The sequence below is a fragment of the Phalacrocorax aristotelis genome, chromosome 9 (genome assembly GCF_949628215.1).
Source record: "Phalacrocorax aristotelis chromosome 9, bGulAri2.1, whole genome shotgun sequence".
NCBI classification, from domain to species: domain Eukaryota; kingdom Metazoa; phylum Chordata; class Aves; order Suliformes; family Phalacrocoracidae; genus Phalacrocorax; species Phalacrocorax aristotelis.
The window spans coordinates 9,815,112-9,822,173 of record NC_134284.1 but is presented as its reverse complement, the minus strand read 5'-3'; positions in this window follow the sequence as shown (position 1 = coordinate 9,822,173).

Genomic DNA, 7,062 nt, shown 5'->3' with positions numbered 1-7,062 from the left:
TTCATGGTCTGTTTGGAGTGGAGGAGGATGTTTTAACTTGAGCAATACTGAACTGCTGCTCAAATACTGTGTTAAATCTATTCTTCATGCATTTCAAAATGAACAAAGATGGAAAGCTTTTCTTAAAACATTTATTTTATTGAAGTACAAGAACCGAACTGTGGTTACTTAGTTGTCAATGAGACAAATGCCCCTAGAAAGGGAACCTAGGAGAGGCTAAGCAATGGAGTGAAGGTAACGCAAGGCTGGTAGATCTAAGAAGGAGAGAATAAAAAATGAGAAAAGAAATGCATGCGCAATTCAGAATGAGGAAATGAGCACTGTAGTAATCAGTACAGTACAGTGGAAGCTGTGACTGAATTTGGAGTGTATAAATAGGCTGCTATAAAAGGAAAACTGACTGGGTCTTAAAAAGCTACTTCATAACCCTACTATCATGTGAGAAGAAAACACCAAGTCGGAATGTTGCTTACTTATTCTAGAGGTTCTGCAAGATCTCCTGAATCAATTGTCAGGACTTTTGGCTCACGATACTGGGTATAATCTGTGCCCTGCACCTTGTTTTGGTAATATGGGAACTATAGTTTTCATTGCAGTTGTTTCCCCTCTTCATGTTGAGTCTTCAAATACTTTTTTTGGGTGTTGATCTTAGATAAAAAAAATTTCAATAGACTGGGGCAGATCACCAGCATATTTAATGACATCTGTATCCTCTGACTCTGGAAATAGCATGCACGCATCTGGAGCTCATATGCAACTAGAGGGTGCAACAGGGAAGCTCCCCCAGTCTTTTTTAGACATCAGGAGAAACTCAAGAGGTGAGCTCAAGCTGCTGAAACTTCTGTCTTCCTCTCCTGCCCTTCACAGGTCCTTGATTTAAACCCACACCCTGGCATGTTCACAGAGAAGAGGTGGCAGTAGTTCAGTTTGGTTTTGTTGAACTGATACTCAGAAATACAACTTCTCTGTCCCTTTTGACATCTCTTGCTAACTGGGCTTCATAGGGCCAGAGCACATAGGGCCAGTCTTAAGGATGGTATGAGCTGCTTAACTCGTCTGCTGAAGAGCTAGAAACAACTAGTGTGTGAAAGAAGGAATTAACTGAGTTTGTCCCTTTTCCAGCTTTAACTTTCACTATCTGGCCCCTTTTAGTCCTGCTACCGATTCCCACACACAAGGGTAGCAAAAGTAAGGTGTGAGGAGGTTTGCAAAACCCTGTGTGAAAGTGGGCAAATCTGTCCTCACTGTATGCGCTCAGAAGGCCTCGGGTGTCAGCTGAAATCCTCCCAAGAGTGTGTGTATTGCCTCAGCCAATACCTTTGCTTGTTTGGCTCAAGGAAGCTGCCAAGGGTATATGCAGTGTGCTGAGTCCTTGTTCTCAGTTCTGCTGCTGCTGTATTATGCAGTATTTGGCAGATGATTGAACTTTTTTCTGCCTCAGTGTCTACTGTGAAAGTAGGAATAACAAATCCAAAATCAGAGCAAGGTTGTGAATTAATTTAATATCAGTTGCTTTGAGATTGTCACATAAGAAGTGCTAAACAGTCAAGCTGTTCTTTGTAAACTGACCTAATTGAAAAGACCTGAAAGGCAAAGGAAATATCAGTGCTTCTCTGCGATAAACTCTCTGGCCCTTTTCACAAGACGGCATTGAAAGGGAAGCCTAGATTAGCCACACTACCATGTTGAAAATGCATAAATAATTATTTTGTAGTGCCCTCAGTTCTTACACTGTCCTTGCTGTTCGATGACCACTGGTGTTGGGAGGAGGGGAGGTGGGGAGAAACAAACCCCCCAGACCCCCACTGGTACCCAGATTTTTGGTTTTGTGTGGAGGGCAGCTCCGTGACAGCTGCCGCAGATGGCACGGTGGCTGTTGCAAGCTGCCAGCCCCTGAGCCGCTTGCTCTCCAAACAGTTCTTGGGCTGCACAGCCAGTGTGCTACATCTTCCCATGAAAGACCGCTCCGTGTAGGACCTGACGGAGATCCTAACCCCAGCTACAATACGGAAACCCTGTGGTCGTGAAGAACTCATAAATCACAAAATTTCACATTTGTAGGCCTGAATTAGAACAAATTAATCTGAGGGAGCTGTGCATCTGCAGTGCTGCTTGTAATCACTGGGAGTTTCTGGCACACACGGGAAGCAGCTCCGCTCTTCCCTAGCAGCATAACTTTCCCTGTAGTACTCTGGCTTCTGCAGGATAAGCTATCTGAAATTTAAATCCGTCAAGAACTACTTCCGTAAACCAAAGAAGACTTTCTGGATCCACTGTAACAGGGCAAAAACTGTCAGGTGGTAAGAAGGATAGATTAATTTTGCAGACAAAACATTGGAAATATTTTCGCTCAGGACTGTGTTTTTAGAAAAGAAAAAACATGCGATGCCTGGTATGGGTAGCCTAGCTCTCAAAGGTGAGTCACTTCCTTTGTGTGCTTTTTCCCAGTAAGCAGTACTGGAAGGGTCTAATGCCCCATGCTTGGGAAAACTTGACAGTGGGGCAAGCCTGAAAAAAACCAAATCCATCTCCTTCATTCCTCACCATCTCTGTCGTTTCTTTCTCTTTCTTAGGTTTCTCCTGTCTCTTGTCTCTTTTCAGCTGACTTCTCTCTCTTCGCTCCCAGGGCCAGGGCTGGCCCATGGTGCATCAGGAGGCATGCAGAAGCTCCACCTGAGCGTGGCTGCAGCCTGCATGTTGCTCCTTTACTGGAAGACAACAATAGCAAATGTAGCCAGTAACTTCAGCTGAGCAACTTCTAAGGGTGAATACTGACTGGAGTAATGATGGAAGACTTTTTAAGGGGCTGCTTCACACTCTCCAGGAATTCTTGGTAGGGACTCCACAGAAACGGGCCAAACCAGCTCCATCTCATCTCTGAGGCATCATGACAGACCAGGCTCTGGCTCCCCCACCTCAGTAAAGCCAGCTTGTTACGTACAATGGCACTGCTTGTTGCCAGCATTTTAACAAATGGCCTCTCAAAATTTGCCCTCGGGCTGTCACAATCCCTCTGCAGTAAAGGGGCATGTATTTGTAGAAATAAGTGGAAGAGGAGGCAATGCTGCTTGGCCAACAAATGCATGTTAAATGCTGTTTCTGGAAATGTCCACTTCCACTCATTATTTGAGGGCAGATTAATGTGGCACAGTGATTTGAGGTAGGAAGAGAGATGGAATGTTATGCTTAAATATATGTATTTTAATTCCTGCAACTCAATGCAGATTGCCACATTTTAAAAAATGAAACATTTGTGTAGCCCTAGGGATGAGTCTTTTCCGAGAGAAGCACGGTAGTATGCTTGAAGGCTTGGAGCTGATCACCACCACAGTCCCTTGCAGTAATGTAGGATTCCTCTATGTGAACGCATGCTGGAGGCAGTCCCCACTTCTCTCTTTCAGGAATGCAAACAAAGATCTTAAAAACCCAAACCCAAAAGTCCCCTATTAGTTGCAGGTCTTTTCTATGAAGCATTTTGCATTCCTGCCATTTTTATTTCTGCTGCATGACTTGCATGATGTCCCAGCCCCTCCTGCAGCTGTGGTACTTCTTTACCTGTAGACCCTATCTCAGGGATTTTTGGATTTGTTCTTCTCAGGAGGTTCCTCTCCTGCTTGATGGGACAGAAAGAAGAGGAAAATAGTTTCCATTTGTCATCACAGGGTGCAGCAGAGTCCTCCTGGGCTCTTCCTGATCTGCCCCTTTCTGTATGAAAATGGCCAGGAGGGCTCGCTTTTCCATCACCTGCCCCAAGCCGTACCAAAGGCCCGTGGGGCAAGCTGGGGAGAGGGGAACCCCTGCCTCTCTCACTCCCACCTCTGCTCAGCTGTGCTTTCCCAGGTTTGCCGGAGCGTGGAAGGCAGACAGCCAAAACTGTCAGCCCAGGCTGGAAATAGCAAGGATCGGGACAGTCGGCAGGAGATTTCATGCCAAAATTTGAAGCAGAATGTTTTACCAGAGTTGCTAGCAGCCCCAACAGAGATCAGGGCCCAACTGCCTGCAGTATTGTGTGAGCATGTGTATTGTGTATGTGTGCGTATATATCCACCCACGGAATAGACTCTGCTTATCCTCAAGAGTCTACTATGTACATGGACAAAAGTAGAAGAAAGGAAATATTATTTCCTATCTTCCAGATGGGGCATTGAATTCTGTGTCGTTACTGTGATTGTGTAGATGAGGTAATTGCACGCACATGGTCTGCGGTAGGATCGGTGAGTGCAATTTTTGTGGTCAATATATTCAGGCACTTACAATTGTGAGCATGAAAATATACACATAGCTGTTAAGATAAACAGTCTCTATTTTACAAATAAATTAGGAAGATAAATAGTACACAATTTACTGGGGAGGGAGGAGTGGAGGGGAGGGGAGAATCACTGACAGCTTCCTGGCAAAACGTTTAAGACACTAGAATACAGGCACCAAGCTGACACACAGATAAACATTGCAAGGGCACTGGTGTAATGAAAAGAAGAATCTGGGCGGAGCAGTCTGCTTCCAACTACTTGAACAAAGAAACAAACAAAGGAAAAAATTAACAATTTTAGTAGTAAGTTAAACAGAAAGCTAACAAAACACGAGGCTTAGTGTCTTAAAATTAAAACGAAGCATGGTGTCGCAGGCTTGCCAGCTAGCTAGGGCTGGATGCAGAGGAGCAGTATTCTGTACTAGAGACAGTAGATGCCTGCATGTTTTCTTTCAGTCCTGCATAAGCTGTGCAAGCTGAGGACGTCCATAAACTGGTACATTTTCTTGGTAATTTTAAAAAGATTTTTGAATATTAAGTAAGTTTCAGTTAGGAACTGTGACAATTAGGGAAAATGATTACTCAAACTAGTAAGTTCAGGTAATCTTGAACTACACTATGTATGTGTACGAGGGGTGTCTCCCTCAGAAGTCTGCACAGGAGCATCTCAGACATTCTCCCTAATCCTTTCCCACTTGGGCACGTTAGAAAGACTGGACCGATGACTGGTAGGTCATTGTTACAGCTCTGTTCCTGGCAGGGCAATAACCCAGGAGGTCATCAGCAAAAAAAATCCAGAATAGAGCAAGGCAATGAGTGGGTCACAGTAAGCATTCAAGGATTTTATGATCAAAACTATTGCACATATAAGTACAACATGTGGTGGTGCAATACTGTGAATCTGTAATTCTAATGCACTTCCTGGTATTAGTAAGGACCTCCACTGCCTAGTTAAAAATCTGTGCTTCGTAGACTAACTCTATTTCAGTGTCATCAAGGTGTCAGCCAAAAATTCTGAAGCCGCACTAAGATTTGCTGTGGAAGAGAAGACTCCAGAATACGTACAGCTTTTGGCCCAGTTTCAGAAAGGGGCTGATTGTGGAGTTCAGTGCATGTTGTTGCGTTTTTTTTTATTTTTTAATGACTCATATTTTGGACCTTATTTCTGTTTGTCTTTCAATGCCAAACAGAAATTGCTATTCAGGTCAAACTGCTGTTTTGGTGCTAATAGAAGCAGACATCACTTTTGTCTATGGGTTTCACAGCTATGCATTTTTCAGAGTGAAGTTCCCTCTTCAGGCTACTGCTGACGCTTCGCTGTGGTGGTGTTATACAGGCTTTTAGTGCTACCCCTGCCGCGTTACTTGTGCATGCACAGTTGTGGGATATAGCTGGGGAGCTACCTTTCAGATTTGGCTAACTTTTTTTGTTCATGCAGGCTCCAAGTATGGCGTCCTCTCCTCCCAGGTGACTTTCAGGCCACATCCTGCTGCCACCACACTGTCCTGGCTTTTACCTCTCAGCATTTCTTACCTGCTGGCTTGACCCTGCCTCTTGGCCCGTTCCTGGCTGCTGCCTGCTCTGCTGTACCCTGCCTCCCTGCAGGGTTGTTTCCGAAGCCCCAGGCTCTAGTTTACTGCTTTCTGACAAGTGCCAGCTTTGGAGAAGAGCCTCAGCTCACGCCTAGTGCAGGCTTTTAGCTTGTGTTCTGCTCCGTGCCTCGTCTCGGATGGTGGTGTGCCTCTGCAGTGAAGCACGCTGCCCTGCGGCCCTGGAACCGGTGCCTCGGAGGCGCGCATGGGAACGGGAGAGCTGCTGGCTCAGGTGCCAGAAGACTGCCACCAGCAAATGAGGTTGCTGCAGGCTGCTCATCACTTCCCATCAGGTAACCGAGTTGAAGCATCTCTGTGCAGCACGAAGTCTGCACAATTTAAGCATTTGCCCTTTATGAGAGCCACCGTGACCTATCAGATGGTTCTGAGCACAGAAGTTGATAGATAAAAGTGAAGAGGAGGGTGCCAGTTCAGGTGCCTGCTGGTGTAACTCCATGCTTGCAAGACTTCAGTGAATTTCCTTCAGTTCTTATCAGCTGAATGTCTGGCTCTCCACCTTTTACTCAGAGCACTGAGACTTCTGAAGATGGATCTTTAAACCTATTTAGGCACAGATACTCGGATCCTGAGCTACAGCCAACGGTGTGGGCTGAGGGAGAAAGTAAAAAAATGGCTTTAAGCTACCTTTGAAGTTCTTCCATATCTGTATTATTTTGCTTGCTCTGATTAAAATAAATAACACTTTAACTTGCAGAATAGCCAAATACGAGCTGGTTATCAGCTATCCCAGGGTCTCTACTGCCAGCTAATGTCTAGAAGGCTGAAAGCACCTCTTAAGGCTACTATTTTCTTACTTCCCAACCTCCTCAGGCTTTTCTGCAGGTAAGAAGAACCTTAAAATTACTCAGTTTGTTGTTCAGTTCTGAGAGGGCTTTGCTCACAGGAACAGCATGACTGAGCACAGCATGAGAATTAGAGTCATTTTTACTTACAGACATAACAAGATGGTTTCTGTGAAATTTTCCAAACCCTTTCAAATTGATCCTCTTTTACAGTACATTTATGACACACAGTCCAACACTCCATGTTCTCTGAGCCACTGCAGTCTGCCCTTCTTGGTTTTGTCTGTTGTTTTTGTGTTTGGTGGGGTTTTTTCTGGTCAATTATTTTGCCCAAACTTTGTATTCAGAACAGTTGATGCCACCCTGAAACTCTCTGGTAACAGAAGGATGTTTTTACGTGTTTTACTATTTTTTCCTC